Source organism: Abramis brama (assembly GCF_963993115.1).
Source record: "Abramis brama genome assembly, chromosome: 4".
Classification (NCBI taxonomy): Eukaryota; Metazoa; Chordata; class Actinopteri; order Cypriniformes; family Leuciscidae; genus Abramis; species Abramis brama.
The window spans coordinates 24,265,049-24,281,304 of NC_139966.1; the positions used below are offsets into that span (position 1 = coordinate 24,265,049).

The 16,256-nt window shown below is 35.6% G+C and overlaps 1 long non-coding RNA gene across 1 annotated transcript; it reads right to left on the bottom strand.

Annotated features, from left to right (window-relative positions):
- Positions 1-4,725: 4,725 nt before the first annotated feature.
- Positions 4,726-6,373, bottom strand: LOC311081889. Its single transcript, XR_014606046.1, has 4 exons — positions 6,193-6,373; positions 5,324-5,392; positions 4,906-5,059; positions 4,726-4,796 (listed from the first exon to the last, which is right to left on the bottom strand). It is a non-coding gene; the product is annotated as an uncharacterized lncRNA (long non-coding RNA).
- Positions 6,374-16,256: the final 9,883 nt, after the last annotated feature.

A 16,256-nucleotide genomic window follows, 5' to 3' on the forward strand; every position in this document is an offset into this window, starting at 1 on the left:
AATAAAATAATATTTATAAAAAACCCATGGAACTAAGCAGAGGGCCTATAACACCACCTAAACCTTATTTTGCCGGCATGTAGATTGTGTGTGTGTGTGTATTGGTGTAAACTGTTTATGGGTGTACATGCACTTCAGCAGTCCTTTCAAAATAAAAGTCCTTTTAGTCATAGGTCACAGGCTATCTGTGACAGTACATATATTCACAGACGGTACTTTAAAATGGTAAGAGGGTCATTTAAATTTGAGATGGCACCATGAGTTTAGATCGTCGACAGTTCAATAATTCGCAGGCTGCATTCTCACATCTGTGAGCAGGGCCTGGACGAAAACTGATCTGCGCTGTGAGATCAGCTGGGATGGCAGAGGAGGTAGACTCTGGGAGCAGCTTCTTCCAGCTCTGCGTTCTCTTCGGGCCAAAGCTCAAGTTCCTGACATCCTGATCATCCACCTGGGTGGGAACAGTTTGTGTCAGGAGGGCCGCGATCGCCTTGGTTTCCTTCAGGAAATAAAGTGTGACCTGGCCAAATGCTTCATGATGTTTCCCAGTACCAGGCTGGTGTTTTCACACATTCTGCCCCGTCTGAATTGGAGAGGTCAGACTGGCAGGACTGGCTACGGCGTGGAAAAGGGCCAGCGGTGGATCAACGGGAAGGTGTCTGGCTTCTTGGCAGGGAGACTCAATGCGCTGCATTCGCCACAGAAACATCTGTCTAGCGATGGAGTCCACCTGAGCCCAGAAGGAAACCAGCTTCTGCTGAGCAACCTCAGAGAAGCTCTGCGGGAGGAACTCCAAAGCTGAAGTCATCAAATGTCCTTTTAAAGGCAACAACGGCTCTTTTAAGAGCCACCCACTCATTCACATAAAGAGCATTTTTACAAGTGTGTCAAATTCTTTGTTATTCACATTATTTGAGGTCCGGTATCATATATACTTGTTATAAAATACAATTTATAAAATGCGAAAAAAAATGAAATGAAAGAAAAAGTGCTTTTAATGTGATTTTAAATATATCAAATATATATAGTGTTCACTCAAAACACCCTAGCAACAGTTTAGAGCCACCTAGAAACCATATTGCAACATATAGAAGGGTCATTCTATGAAAATGTCAATTTTTCTGTCCCTAGCCTTTACAGAAATATTACACTTAAAAAACACTTTAGGGTTACAATTTCTTTACATTTTAAAATAAAACAATATGTTATTTGAACAATTACACCTTCTTGAGCCATCAATGTGGCAATATTTGATTTTTATTAATTATTTAGAATTCCAAGCACCACAGAAGTGCTCGTCCCCACAGTCATGTCCAGAGAGAAAATCCTTTATTTTGAGGTCAATAACAGATTTTTACACCATTTAAAAAACAATAATGTATACATAACTATCAAATATATTATGTAAATGATATATATAAAAAAAATGCAGAATAAATATTATAAAATTTATAATGAAAGTAGTGGTCCCCTGGAGTTGTGTCACTGGTGTTACCAATAAACAAAAATCTCTTATTTTGAAATAAAAATCACACTGATGACATCACTCGACTTCCTTCTTCCAATTTCCTGAATATCTATGAAAATAAGCCCATGGTAGATCCACTGTCTCTTTTCAGTTAGCAGAAATCTTCTCATTTATCTCATGATTTCATATGAAGCTTTTAGTTGAAGTCACTGGTATGACCTACTTTACTGTTAGGTAATTTAAAAAAAATGAGAATACAAATGGATTAAACTACTTAATTTAGTTAGTATACCCTGATTGACAACATGTGGTTTGTTACCTTGCAGCAGCCATTTTATAAAATTAATTTTTCATGAAAATTGTCACTGGTGTTACTGTCACTGGTGTCACCTTTCTTATGGGTAACACCAGTAACACCAGTGACTCCCATTTATAGATAAACTTTATTCAAAGCTATTCATTTAGATTATATGCCAAATGTAACAATTTAGTCTCATATACTTAATTATAGTTGAAGAATAATGATCTTTGGTCTTATGCATGCCATTGGTGATTCATTGTGTCACTGGTGTTACTGTTTTTTTTTCTGTCACATTAAATACAATGTCACATGTGACATAGTAATAATGTTACATCCATTTAATTCTGCTACACTCAAAAGTTAAGATTTAAAGGATTGCATCATTACTTGATTTTAACTGGTTTTCAAATATTTTCATTGTTATAGCAAATAGATGGTAGCGCAGATGAACTAACCTCATTCAAGCACACTTTTAACAAACCTAATTAAAATAAATAAAACATAATCTCCTTATTTGTTGCATTATTATTATTTTTCGGTAACTCTGACTACATGTGCTCAAAAAAATTAGAAATAATATTTCATAAAAACCTTTAATATTGCCAAAGAAGTAAGGTAACACCAGTGACAAAAAAATGGTACATGCGGTCTTTAAATAAATGTACAAAAAATATAAAAAATCATTAAGCTGTCATTTATGCATATTCATAAAGTCAAAGGGTAGTCTAATAATGTGGTGTAAGTTTAAATGTTAGAAAAAGAAATCAATTTTAAGACATCTTGCCATACCAAAAGTGGACGTTTCTGTAGAATGACCCAGAAGCCATATTTCAGCCACACAGTATCGTACAGACATGGTTGTTCAGCCAAAACAAAGTCTCATAGACTTAACATTGCCACAAAATTTGTGAGATTACATCTTTGGATCAGAAGGTTATGGGCGATTCCATGCAAATGTCAACCTTGCCATGAAAAAATAAAGTTATTATCAAAATATATAAACACTTTCTAAGTTGTCCATTTGGGTCTGTATTTTATTGTATTGATGTGCTGTCGTAAATTTTAAGTTGGTTTGCTTACCTAACGTTAAAAGGATGTTGATTTCAATTGTGTAAATTGCGTTATTATAAACACATTTTCTACTTGTTTTAAAAATCTATCACTTATTTGATAAATTAGTCTGTATACTGTAGGTAATCATTTAGTAATCACACGTCACATTCAGTTAACATTGCTTTATTATTTATACAAAATATACATTTACAAATACATTTTTAAATCTTCTGTATACAAACCCTATGTAAGAGTAATATAGAAAAAAGCATTTACACTCAAAATACACAGACATTCCACATTCAGGCATTCTTTCTAAGCCTCAACCAAATGCAATTCAATGTACAAAATGTCCTTGACATTTATAATTACATACAGTATTATAGCCTATGATGTATTATTATAGCAAAACCGTTGACAGTGGAATTTGTAGATATATGTGTTAAATAACAAATAATAATTAAATACTGTGTACAGCAATCAATTAGTACATTGGGTTTAATTTGTCGTTTAATGATCTCATATGTGTTGTTAGTGCCGAGAAATTTCACGTGAATAAATACTTAGTACGTGGGTGGCGTACTTCAATGTCCAGTACGTGGTATAACATTTGCTCCATTATATGGTGAGAAATCCTGGAATGTTTTCCTCAAAAACCTTGAAAGAAAGACATGATAGAGAATAATGTGTATCTATAATGATCGTATTGAATGGCCTAAAATATGGTATTAGTATTATTATTGTAATTACAGTACTGACACTACTACTACCCCTACTATTATTATCATGAATATGAGTGTTACCATTACTACCACTACTATTGCTACTACTATTATTATTTTTGTTCTAATTATTATTATTATTATTATTATTATTATTATTAATAGTAGTATGAATACTACTTTTACTACAAACTCTGTCACAATTATTATGATCTCTTAAAATTGCCTCTATCTATATCACTAAAATATCTCATTGCTTAAACTTACCAATGTACCTGCATACTTCACTATATTGATATTTATATTTAGTTGTTTTCTTTTCTTTTCTTTCTCTCTTTTTTTTTTTTGGGGTGTTATGTATGTTCCTCTCTCTTCTGTATGTGTATATATGACATTGATCTTTTACCTTGTATAAGCTACAATGTTTTAACTTGCAATAAAAAAAAGAAAAAAAAAAAGAAAAAAAAAAAAGAAAGAAAGACATGGACATCTTGGATGACATGGGGGTGAGTAAATTGTCAGGAATTTTTTATTTGAAACTGAACTAATCCTTTAATATGTTTATAAATATTACTAATATGTCTTTTTCGCAAAATCATCGTAAATCATCGTAGATCTACGAGTGCTCTGGAGTAATAGTAAATCATGTAGTGCTTTATACACTTGTCTTGATTGCTAATACACATCTGATGACGATTATTAGGTTAAACGTTCACGGATACGATTATATCATTTTCAGCACTTCGCAAATGGACAGCGACTCTTAAGCACGTATGTTCTCGCGTGTTAATTTAAGTGCATTTTGGGGATTTCCGTAATCTTGCACGTAGAGAGCTAAGGCCAGAGCAGTCAGACTCAGAAGATTTTGAGAAATGCGATTCGAGTAGGAACCACAAACGGATTTGTAAAATTCGTATTTAATGTGATTTTGTTTTTTTTGCAGTTCACACTTGCTAAATCTTTTCGCATTTCAATCGGACATGCAATATTGTTTGTATTCCAAGCAATCTATATATGCAAAATTTGTCCAAAAAGGTGTAACTTGTTGTTGGAGACAAAAAGAGAAAAAAGTTTGCAATTCCAAAAAAAAAAAAAAAACCTGTCACAGGTCAGTTTTGCTATTATAATACCTTAAAATGATAGTAAAAAGCCATCTGCAAAAGCAGAGAGGTTGGTGTGGTGTGTACAGTAGTAGGCTACATCTGTAGTTCCAGGTCAGCATCTGATGTCTTGATGTGGAGATCACATTCAGCTGGAGAATATCAAATAAAATAAAAATAGATAAGCGTCATTGGTTCATTCAGCCCGCGCTCATTTAAGAACGACCAATCAGCGTGTATGTTTTGTCTAGAATAGCCTACCTCAAGTTCGAGTTCCTATGCTTCCTATGACGCTTCCTACGAACTCTCAGTTGTCTTCCACCATCTCGTCTATTCCTACAACCTGCACGGCTGAAATCCAAATCCACTGGTCAAGTGAGTGATGATCTTTCGAGATATAATCAACCTATAAATCCTGCAAAGCACAAAGACCCAGTTTTTCCTCACAAAGAAAAAACGGTCAGTTAAACCACAACGGTTGAAAAGTTGTTGTTTTTTCACACAAAGTAGGCTATTGCTTTTGTCGTTATTTATATTTGCTGCTATGCATGTATAATAGGTAGTGGGTTAAAATGAGATTTTTGTTTAAAAAAAACTTGCATGCCTAAAGTTGTTGAGCCCCTGAACCATTTAGCATTAATAAGTAAACAAGTATAGAAATACATGCATGCATAAATACCTTTAAGTGGAACGAATAACTCTGCTGTATGGTGTCAGTCTCATTGCTGGCAAATACCTCAAAATAGACCTATAGAGAAATAAAATAAAATGAATAAATAAAATATATTGTTGACCACAATATCTGTTAGCATAATAGTTCAAACTATTATTATAACTACAAGCAATGTAACATTATATTTGTAGCCTACCTCATTTAGTTGATTATTTACCCTATAGAACTTTTCTCACTGAAACAGCCTGGGGTAATTTAAAAATGTTTAAACCTTAAATATTTCAGTAAAAAGCCAAGAGTGTTATACTGTAATATTACATATAATATTTTTAATATAATTTCAATAAACATATAATATACTTATAATTAATTTAACAACTCAAAGTATACACAATTTATCAGTATTTTAACAATTGAGAAACATGTTGGCCTATACAGATTAGTTATTACAGATATTAGATACACAAATTATTACCTAAACTATATAACAATACTATATACTATATAATAATAACTGTAATTAATTTAGATTGACACAAAAAAATTAACAATTAAATAACAGATGATCTTCTGCCACTGCCACCATCTCTGTCTGGAGCGTAACGCAACCATTTTTTGACTGCCTCAGAAAAGTCTGCCTTGGAAGCCTCTTTACCTTGTGCTGTACTTCTCAATGCACCTGAAACATTAGGAACAAAATTAAACTCGCATTGCAGCATAGGGCTTTGACTTTTGCCTTTTCTTTTTGGTGATCAAAGATGAGTTTTAAGAGATACAATTATTGACTGCAGGGGACTTTCCTAAATGATTTGGCAAAACTGTTAAACAAAGATAGTGTGAAAAGCTCTTTTAGTATTAGTTAGTCTATTACTTACGGAACATTATCTTCGAGAGATTTGAGGTCTCGAAGCTCCTCTTTTGTCCACGTCCTGCCCAGTTAAATGATGAAGCCAGTTTGTTTGTCAAAATGTGGCTCAACATTTTCCTTACTGTGTCTTCCAGTTTATGACCACCCACAGAAGTGACAGCTGGCAAATCTAATAAAAAAGAGATCAGTGTTCACATTAATTACCATTTTTTTTTGCCATTCTCTGTGAATCTCTCATCCAAGTATTTCCATCCACAGACTCTAGACTGTGTGTGTGTGTGTGTGTGTGTGTGTGTGTGTGTGTGTGTGTGTGTGTGTGCGCGTGCGTGTGTGTTTTGTTTTTTTGCAAACATAAATGATTGCTTCCGGTGTCAAATGCTAGTTTGAGTATTTCTATTTCTGGGGATTTCCTGGGATTTTTACAGACAAGTGTCTCTAGCATTTACTCAGATTGGTGCCAAAAAATTTAAACATCCAGTGAAGTTCTATAGGTGAGAGATCAACAGAGAATGGCCTGACTCGTTCAAACTGACAAAGTCTACAGTAACCATATCAGTGTAAATGTTTCTACAGCATTATTTTCAGCATTATGTTTGGTATATAGTACAGTCATCTCTAATGGTTTCTGTTTTAATGAAAACTGAATATGGGCAATCGTCTGGAAACATAAACATTTTCAATAATCTTTGTTTTCTTTTTTCCATACTTATCAAGACCTGGATATTAAATCAAATTCCATATTTCCCAAACAGCGTAGGTTAAGTGTAATTGCATTACAAGATTTACCAATCTGTTTTTTTCTGTCTCGTCCAACCTCTCCAAAGCATCAAAATCTTCAAGAGACTGTAAAGGTAAACCCAAGCTGCATCCTATTTCTGGTTGAGGTAGAGGGACTCCCTGTAATTTTTGGATCATTGCCCTCTGCTCTTTCAGCTCTGCCTTAATTTCCAGGAGAGCTTTTAACACATTCCTCTTGAAAGGAGACAACTCTACAAATAAAGTAAATAAATATAGTAATACTTTATTTGTATTAAGAGAGAGAAACTCTACTAGTTCATTAATAACCACCATCAGCAGAACAGGTTTACTGTTTAAATTGGAATGGAATTTTTGTTTTTGATTTATTACCGTTGGTATGTTCATTCTGTGTTTGTTGTGCTCTACTTGCATTTTCTGAAGAAAACAACACAACAGTTTTTTTCATACACTTAAAACTCACCTGTAAAACAATTAGTCTTAAAGAGGTTAGCAGTTTGAAGAATCACCTGAAAAGATGTCTGAGACAGTCGGACTGGAGTTGTGGTTCATGTATCTCTCTTTAAAAAAAAAGTGACATTAACATTAAATATCAGCAGGAAAAGTTAGGATGGATGTCAACATTTATAGTGAATAAGTAGCCTACATTTAGCCTGTAAGTCCCACCTAAAAGAATAATGTCTTCCAAAATTAAGAAAGAACATATAGGAAACTTCATGGTCTAATAAAAAGTTTCAAATAACTGTTTTCAAAATAGAAAAAATAGCTTTGATCATTACCATTGACCAGTTCAGTCAGTGTGCCCCGGTGTGCTCCGTGGTTTGCGTCTTGGTGTCCGCCGTAGTGTGTGCCCAGGTGTCCTCCGTTGTTCGTGTTTTGGTGTGATCCCTGGTGTCCGCCGTAGTGTGTGCCCAGGTGTCCTCCGTTGTTCGTGTTTTGGTGTGATCCCTGGTGTCCGCCGTAGTGTGTGTCCAGGTGTGCTTCGGTGTTCGTGTTTTGGTGTGATCCCTGGTGTCCGCCCTGGTGTACCCTGTGTGGATTTTCTGAGAAAAATGTGCAGTTTATTTATAGACATAAAATGCATGCGTTAAAAAGACAAGACAACCAATGTTTAGTAGACTACATTTCAGAAATATATACCAGCTGAAGTGATGTCTGATGTAGTCGGATTAGAGGTGGGGTAGTTCATGTGTCTCTCTGAAATAAATATGAGCAAAAGACACTAAGGGCCCTATTTTAACGATCTGAAACGCAAGTGTCAAAGCGCAAAGCGCAAGTAACTTTGTGGGCGGGTCTTGGCGCTGTTGCTATTTTCCCAGCGGGATAAATGACTCTTGCGCCAGGCGCAAATCTAAAATGGGTTGGTCTGAAGTAGCTTCATTATTCATAGGTGTGGTTTGGGCGTAACGTGAAATAAACCAATCAGAGCGTCATCTCACATTCCCTTTAAGAGCAGACGCGCTTTGTTCTAAAGCGGATTCCTATTATAACGGCGGATTTGCCAGACGCGCGCCAGGAGCGGTTCACAGCCAAGGAGAGCAACGCTCTCGTCAGGGACGTTGGGGATGGAGAAACCCACCCAAATTAACTTCGGTTAAAAAGGTGTATGATAATTTGGGTAAATGTGTAAGCTAGATGTATGCTTTTATAATAAATTGTCTATCTATCTATCTATCTATCTATCTATCATAATAATGTATGATTTGCAAAAATGAAAACTGCTGCTTCTGTGTAGATGAGAGAATCAAAGTGTATGCGCGTTGTGCACACGCTACATTGATTATGGCCAAGCATGGGCCCTTAAAATAGCATATGAATAACATGCGCAACGCGCCACTGACTTTAAACTATTTTTTCCTGGTTAGTGGCGCAATTGTTTTCTAAACCTGCAAAATAGCATGAAGGAACGTTTGCGCCGGAACACGCCTCCTTTTTTGCGCTGAACCGCCCAGGGAGCGCAAGTTCATTCCCTAGTTTAGCGACGTGCTTCTGTGGAGGGAAAAGCGCGCTTTGCGCGGGTGCAAAATAGGAATGATACATGCGTCAGTGTACAAAGTCAATTGCGCTGGGTGCAAGATAGGGCCCTAAATGTTATGATACACAGGGCAATGAGTTTCAGCAATGTTTCAGGGTAATGTTGCTGTCATTGGGCAACCAGGTGAGACACAGGGCCCCCAACCGATCCAGATAGAAATTTCTAAAAGGATATTACAGGATTTGTGGATCTGGAAGTGCAATTATAACAGCTGTGATACAATGTAAAAGAGGCAAAACATTTTTTTAAAGAATAACATTGCAACACATACCTAGTGAATAGAGGCTTGAGACAGCTGGACTGGTCTCAAAGATCATGTGGCTTTCTGAAATAATTATGATCAAGTTAAATTAACAGCAGGGTTTTGCGTAATACAATTGTGTGCTTTGAATTCATTCAGTCATGTTTGATAATCAATAAAGGCGGACTTTTGTGAACTTTCTCAATTAGTGGATTTCAATGATGTTGCTGTTAAGGACACTTCGAAACGGGTTAAATTAACCGTTCGTTCAAGGATGCCTGAGAAAAGAATACAGTTTTCTCTGGCCAAATATAGACTATGCTGAGCTGCTCATCATTTACTGTGGGTTTTTTACAGGGGCTCCAGCCCCTGACCAGCATCCAGTGTCGGCTACAGCCCCTGACCAGCATCCAGTGTCGGCTACAGCCCCTGACCAGCATCCAGTGACCGCTACAGCCCCTGACCAACATGAGAGTGAGTAAATGATGATAGAATCCTATAACCCTATAGGATTTATTTCAACTTTTTCAATATTTTATGTTTATTTAAATTTAAAATAATTTCCAAAAGCCTGACACTACATCTGTGCTCACTCTGCTGAACAAACAGAAGGGAGAAGGGGTATTGCAAAAAACCCATTATCATTTTCAGGAAGAAGTACGTAGTTGTGTTTTACACTGGACAAAGGTACTATTTCAGTCTTTTCTTGCAAGACAGAGACTCTATAACATCCAAGTGCAGAGGAGTCGCATGGATAAGTGTAAAATGATTCTGTGTTTTGGAACCTCTGACACACTATATGAACGCTTTCATTCTGTTTGATTATATCCTTAATTATGGCTATGTCTGTGTCGATTTTGATACAGTTGTCTCCTTGTTTGGGTGACAAAACAAAATCTGAGAAATGCACCTTTTTTAGCTCTTTTGAACTTGATGACAGATTAGATTGATGAGATTCTTTTGGAAGCATTTCTGAAAGTCTTTTGACAACCTGCTGTAAAGGACGATCTGGTTTTCTAACCAATCGTTTCAGTTCACCCAGGTAATTCTCATATGGAAATGCCGCTATATTATCAAGAGGGCCGAATGCTTTATACTCGTCTGCAAGATGGATAACCTGGTGGACATTGAAAACTACTTCGTCTGTGCCATACAATCTGATGTAATGTGTTACAAATGACAACAGAGCCTTTTTAGCAAATTCAATCATTGAATCAGAGAGGCCGGGACTAAGCAGCAGAAACATGCCAACAGAAAAGAGAAGAAAGTTGTCATAAATTGCAGATTCAACACATCCTTTTAACACAACGGGACCAGTGTATATCATGAACTGGCGGAACTCTGTGGCCTTCCATCTATCCACATCTGTCAAAGAACGAGGTTTCCTGGCAAACTCTTGAGGCATAAAAGAACGGAGAGCAACAAGTCTGTCAGAAATCTCTGCTATACGCTGTGATGACAACCTTGTTCTAAGCTTTTTCCCTTTCATCCACATTTGAATTAACCTCCTCATTACTCCAAGACAGCAGGTGTGCATGTAGTCTAACGGGAATTGGGTTGCCATTTTTACTAGTTCGTGTAAAGGGCTTAAACTACTGTTCAAATGGTGTTCTTCATTTGTCATCATTTCATAATCCATGTCAGTACGCAGTGGAGCATCTGTTTCAGGATATGTCATTTTATTACACCATACTCCAGTCTGTAGAGTTGGGGTACTCGAACTCGGACTCGGACTCGAGTCCGGACTCGAGTCCAATTTTGAATGAACTCGGACTTGTCACGCACTCGGATGAATTTGTACTCGGACTTGACACGGACTCGGACATTTTAGACTCGGAAAATTTGCCGAGTACAGTCGAGTCCGGGCACTGAAGGACACAATATTATTCAAAAACGAAACGAAACTGCTTACATTGTGTTGTGTCAGTGTTGAGCATTGTAGCCAATCACAGATATGTATATTAAGCGCATGAACACAGTGTCCAATCAGAGGCGTTTTGAGTCACCATGCGGAGAAGTCGCTCAAAACGTATGTTCAGAATCAGCGCGAGTTTTATCCTTTCGCAAATCTCCTCATAAACAACAAAGTCTTGGCGCGATATAAATAAGAGATTCGCTGTGCAGTGCGGACAACTTCAGTGTTTATGACGAGAGTTTCAGTGAGAGTGCAGAACGCGGTAAGTAGGCTAAGTGATGGCTTAAAGTGAGCGCTATTGACAATCTAAATAATATATTTTTTCATACTTCTAGAGGACCAGTGGTTACGTTCACACTGTAAATTAAAAAGAGTGATAACTGCATTTAAATGTGGGAGAGAATCCGCAGAATTATAGTCCTGTGAGTCATGAAATTGCGATGATTGACACAGTAACCATAGCAACATGAGAACGCGATAACCAAAGCAATATTTTGGCGTCTAATAATGTTATGATTTTTGTTACATTGATTTAGCCTACACTTTAGTCATAAGTTTACATACACCTTGCAGAATCTCCAAAATGTAATATTTATTTATTTTTTAATGAGGATGATCATAAAAACATTGTTTCTATTTATTACTGCCCTGAAAAATCTTTTTCACATAATGGATGTTTAATAGCCTAGTCCACAAGAAAAAATACAAGACAAATTACATAGGCTTGATTTTAATATTGTGTTTCATTACCTGATTCTTTATTTTTTTTTAATGGTTGTTCATGAGGAAAAATCCTCCAGCTCCTGCACATTCTTTGCTTTTCCAGCATCTTCTGCATATTTGACTCCTTACTAGCAGTGACTATGATTGTGAGATCCATCTTGTCACACTGAAGACAACTGATGGACTCATACACAACTATTACAAACCCTGCAAACATTTAGTGATGCTCAAGAAGGAAGCAACCATTAGGAGCCAGGGGGTGTACATTTTTGAACTGGATCATTGGTGTAAATTGCTCTTATTTTATTTAAAAATTCATTAATTAATTTAGTCCTGCCATTTAGAGGCTAAATAAGATATTAGCATGTAAAACAAAATAAGATAATCAAAATAAATAAAAATAAAAAAATCAACGTCATCTTGCTCAAAAGTTTACTCCTGGCTCTTAATGCATCGTGTTATATTCTTGAGCATTACCTTGCAGAATCTGAAAGATGTACGATAGGTAAACGTATGACTGTAACTATACATTGGAATCATTTTGTAAGGTTTAACATATTAATTTAAGAGCTCAGTGTTGAGACCTTTCACCAGAATTTGATTGACATGCGATCTGACCAGATAATGCAGATACCTGCCATTTTTGTCCGACAAACAAACCAAACCAGATAGTAGATTAAAGTCATTGGACTTGAACTTGAAAAATGTTGTGTATTGAATTCTTTTTGCAGTTCTGATGTTCATTCATGTTTAATTCGTGCTATAACTAGAAGAGATTATCAGTTCATGTGCTGCTTGAGTTGAGGCCTATATTAAAGCACCACAAAACGGTGTGTATTGTTTTAATTTCATAAAAATTACAAAATTTGAAAGCTGAGACTTTATTTCATACCAGAAGTAGCCTTGTCTTGTCTGTTGGCGCATTGTCAGTGTCCTCTTTGCTCCGCAATATATATTTCACTGTGTGAGAACATGTGGAGTGAGAGCAGAAAGGCTTGTCAGACGTAGCGACAGTAAGAGGGGCGGGTCTCTGTGAAAGGTCAATTTAAAACTATTTAAATCTTTGTGGACTCGGCCGGACTCGACTCGGACTCGGATGTTAAGGACTCGGACTCAAGTGCGACTCGGCCCTCTTTGGACTCGGACTTGGACTCGGACTCGATTGTTAAGGACTTGGACTCGACTCGGACTCGACAATGGTGGACTCGGACCCAACACTACCAGTCTGGGAACATTTGTCACAACCAAAATAGCCATTGTGAGACTTGACATTTTTGATGAATGCTCGTGCAGGGGCATCGCAAATAAAGGAGGAGACAACAACTTTAAAATGAGTATCATTCTTTACAATGCCTTCTTGCAAAACCACTTTTAATTCGGCAATAAAATCTTTCAAATACTCCCTGAGTGAGCTCGGTTTACTATTGCCACAGAACAAACCAACTACAAATGGAGATCGTGTTTCATCACAGTCAACTGTTGCAAGAATTGGCCAAAATTGTGTTCTGGAGCTTTTAAACAGGGGGATGCCATCAATGTTAAACTGCAAAGCAAGAGTTTTTAAATTTTCAGAAATATTGGAGATCCTACCTAATATGTTTTGCAAGCCATTTACCAGTCCAAAATGGTAATATTCACCATTGCAAATCTTTACTACGGGTACCTTTGTCTGTGTACCAAGAAGAGTCCTTGCATCCTTGGGCAAACCAGGAAATTCTGATCTTAGGATTGCCAATAGTGCTGTTAGAGCTACTAGAGGGATGAAAAAAGATGCTGCCCATGTTTGCAGTTTAGTTTGCAACTGATTAAGTGAATTGTTGCTACTGCTATCAGATTCATTTGATTGGATACTACCAGGATCAGAGAGATTGTCAGAATCACAGAAGAAATCAGCATCTGTGTTTTTTCCCAGATCACATGAGTTCTCATGTGGGGACAAAAGAGAGGAAACTATATTACAAGAAGATGTGAGATCTATACTTTCAGAGTCTTGACATTTGTGACCATGAACAGATTCCTCAGTGTTTTCAGTTTGTGTTTTGTATTCATCTAAAATATCTCTTTCCTTCTCTTGTACACTGGCCATAGTCTTTCTCCTTTTAGTCCAGTAGGACATTGTGGTATGTGTGTGTTATTGTCAGTATTATATATTATGTATTTGGTTATATAAAGATTTATATGTACAGGTATATTGTAATTGTTTGATAAAAATGATGATTTTGGAAAATGCTCCTGAAAAACAAAAATAAGAGATAGATAAAAATAATTGTTAATATTGTGTAGTTCAGTGCAATTAATGTCAAACCTTTTTCCTTTGTTTGTCTTTTTTTTAGAGAAAAAACACGCATGTACTGTACCTGATATATATCCAAAAGATTAGATTAAAAATGCTGCCAATCATCTTTTTGTTAATTTTTTATATTTAATATCTTTATTTATCTCAACTTGTTTTGTTCTGTTTGGGCTAACAGCAATATTATAATAATTATAATTACAAACTATTAGCCGTATTAAGTCTATAGTACTCATTTTGTCCATTAGATGGAGCAAAAGTATAAGAAATCACTTGTAAAACTTTTTTTAATCGGTCTCCATTATTTTTAATGACAAACAAAAGCCTGAATAAATTTTTAATGTAGGGTACTTACAATACAGTTTAATAAAACATGTTTACAGATAAAGTCGTGTGACGATTATAATTAAATATGTAACTTTTTTATATCCCAATATTGAAGACATAGGTCAAGTTTCCAGACGTTTAGACATAAAATGAAGGGACAAGTGTATTTCCCACAATATACATTATTTTATTTGTATAAAGACACTTATTTAGTGCTGTATGAAGAATACAACAAACCTTTCATTTGCAAAATTGCAAGCAAAATAAGCACATTAAATAATATAAACAAACACAAGCTCGGAAGTGCCCGCAAACTTGGTACTGTGACTTGACTTGATCCTTAGCAGGAACTGCATTTTTTGTACACTGGGACTTGAGACTTGATAGTAAGGACTTTTGTTTTGACTTTAACATGCGTTACTTGCTCCCATCTCTGTCGATTTTGTTCCTCATAACCGGTATTATATCGTGGCAAGCCTATTGCAAATATTTGTTTAAAAATCAGTAAATAAAATAAACATCAATATGATTTATTGCTAATTAATTAAATTAATTAATTTTTGAATGAAAAAAAATGAATATGTATATAAAATTGTATAATATAATAATAAAAAACAAGTTATTTAAATCCTTAAGACAAATTATCATTGCTGCATGATGTATCTGTTTGAACTAAATACAAATACTAAAAATATCTGATACTCAGTCAAAAAATATACTCACAAGAAAAAAAGCCAAAGATGCCAAAAGAGTCGTTGGGTTGACAGTCGTTGAGAGTTGGGGTGCTGCTGATGACACATAAACAAAGTTTAAAAAAACAAAAACATTAGTAGTCAGACACTGCATACTGTATGAATTGACATGGATTGTTTATTCATTAATGATCATTGTGAACATTTTAAATTGGAAATAATGCTACAGTAGATTGTTTTCTAAGATATCCGTTTAATTTGTAAAGGCATTACTGGTGACTCTGATGTATGATAATGGAGGAGGGCAGGAGGAACGATGTAAAATCTAATAAATGAAAAAAGATAATCATTGGGTTGGTTTAGGTGAATGCATTTGTATCATGAATCGAAAAAGAGATCAGAAACTGCATGAGCTTGTGAATCAAATTGAATCATGAAATCTATATGAGTCTCCAGGCCAATATCTGACTTATAACTTAAATATCTGGTAGGCATTCAAAACATACTTACAAAATACAAAGTCGCTGTGTGCTAGGGCTCTTAAAAGAGCCTTTGGGGTGTTGTAGCTGCTGTTGACACAAGGAAGGGAAGAGAAAGAAGAAACATGTCTGAATATGAGAGAGAGATATCTGTACGAATTAATGCAATAATAATATTTTATTTTATTTAAATTATTATTGTCACCGTGTTATCAAAAAGACTAATCTGGATGACTGCTAGATTTATCACTTACAATAATCAGACTGCAATATATACTGAAAAAAAAGAAAAGAATAATATTAAATAAAATAAAATATTATTATTATTAATGTATTATTAATAAAATACAATAATAATTATTGTTATTAATAAAACAATATTTATTTAACGATGTTTATATTTATAAATATTATTAGATGTAGTGGTATTAATAATATGACAGACAGACGGATGGCAAATCTGACCTCATCTTTATAAGCCATGCACGTCTCTCGCTCTCATAGGCTTGGCTGCAAGTGCGTGAGCGCTGCGCGTACACCACCAGCGCTCACGCGCTCGCAGCCAAGCCACAATAACGTGCTTTCCATACAAAGTAAAGATAGTATTATT